The sequence below is a fragment of the Botrytis sinoallii genome (assembly GCF_014898435.1).
Source record: "Botrytis sinoallii strain Bc 23 chromosome Unknown BSIN_003, whole genome shotgun sequence".
Taxonomy (NCBI): Eukaryota; Fungi; Ascomycota; class Leotiomycetes; order Helotiales; family Sclerotiniaceae; genus Botrytis; species Botrytis sinoallii.
The window spans coordinates 142,130-144,327 of record NW_024066030.1 but is presented as its reverse complement, the minus strand read 5'-3'; positions in this window follow the sequence as shown (position 1 = coordinate 144,327).

Below are 2,198 nucleotides of genomic sequence, written 5' to 3'. Positions count from 1 at the left end.
GTAAAACTATATCCTTATTTCTAGTGATTCAAGGATAGGTTCATTTTTCCAATTGATATATCGAAATCGATTTTCCTATGGATTGGATTATTAAATCTATATCTAATAGATGAATAAATAATAAAACAGATTTAGAATAATTGAAATACTTTGATGAGTATATTAAAAATCGAAAAAAGAGCAAATATCAAATATTAGTACTAAATAGGCATGAAAGCTACAAATCAAAAGCTTTTCAAGTATACTATAAAGAGAACAATATCATATATTTATATTTATTACTGTATTCAAGTTATCTAACTCAACCATTTGATATAAATTGTTTTGGTAATCTGAAACATTTATATAGTAATCAAATTAATAGATTTATCAAGGCACATATTAATCATATCTCGAAAATTGAATTCTTTATAGCTTTTAAAACTATATACAAAAAATCAATCACCTCTCAAAATATGAAATCAAAGTTTCGAGAAACAGATTTAATACCATTTAACCCTGAAGCCGTACTTTCGAAATTAGATATTCGAATTTGTACACCTACCCCCCCCTCTTTCGATCTAGATCAATGGATCTCTCAAACCCCTCGCAACCCAACTGAAGCTCTTTCTCAATTAATATTAGTTAAATCTCGAATAACTTGTCATTAATCAAACTCTCCTACATCTATATTTGAGACTGTACTAGCTCTAGCTAAGGGTATAAAGAGATTAGCTCATAAGAATACACTTTTAAATACAAAGATTTGTACACTTCGAATAGCAAATGAAACATTAAGTAAACATTGATATACAAAAAAAACTCAATTACGTTAAGGAGGAATACTTACTGGATAAAAGGCTCTTGATATATTATCTCAGCAAGAGGTTGATATTTAGATTCAATGCGACAAGTGTCAAAATAAGGGAAATCCTATTGGGGAAGCATCCTTTAATAGATGCTATAGTAAGTATAGAAAATCAGGTCATAATTCAAGAACTTATCAAAACAATATAATAGATTCTAGATTATTAGATTCTTAATAGTTTTAATCAATTGATTCAATTGTTATTAAATAATATAAGTTTAAAGTGGTAAATTGAGGTGAAAGTGATCCACTCGGTGATATGATCCACTTGGTGATAAAACACGTTATATTTAAATCCATCTTTTTTCTTGCAGCAACATTTAGCAAGAAGGATAGAACTGAAGGAAGCAAAAACAGAAGATCAAAAAGAGGACGCCAAGGCAAAGAGGAAGATACATGATAACAAGCCTGGTTTCAAAGAAGCTCAGAACAAGAGACGTCGAGAACGTAGGGCCAATGATCCTGAATATAGAGAGAGGGAAAATAGAAAGAGAAGAATTGGAGGTGGTCGGAAATGAATGGAAGCGAATGGTCCACTCAATTCCATCGTATTGATTTAAACCAAAAGTTACCCCAAGGACTTATTGAATGAGGAAACTAACTTGCAGCAGTACCGCATAATTAAAGATCATAATGTATTAAAAAGTTTGCCGAAGCAATTCTCATCCTTCGCAGTGGTGAAACAACCCGAAATGCAACCCGAAATAAAAATGATCATGTGACGATCCTCGAAAAAAAGTAATTGATCCCCCCCCCCATTAGTATTCAATCCGTCCTCCCCTCATTCAAGAATAAAGCAAACCTGTACGAGTATTTAAAAAGAAATAAAATCAAATGAAAATTCCCAATCGAATCAAGTAGAAGTTATGGTGATGGTTTAGGCATTGCCTTTTTTACTTCTTGTAGTTCGAGGCCTTGACCTGAACCTTACCAGCAAGAACATTAGCATGTGCCGATCGTGTAATCAAAGTCGCAAACTCCAGTCGAAAATGAGCAATGCCGTCTTCATCAATCTCATCGAGTGATTCTCCACCGGAAGCTTCAATCAACAAGCTACAAACGACAAAGATTCCACTATCATAAGTATTTGTTAGTGGAACGAATTTTCCTTTAACAGCTTGTCGAACCTCGCCATCCTCGGGCTTATGATTGTCTCGATTTGTTGAGCGAGAGGGGTTGAAGGCGTGTGTGTATATTGAATCAGGCTTGTAGACGATCCGTCGAGGATGGCGATGTCGTTGTAAGTGGGATTGTTCGTTTGTTTAATCCATCGAGTGATGTCTGAAATGCATTCATCTGTCGACATCTCATCTTGTATCAATCGGGGAAGAAATCACAATATTCAAAGTCT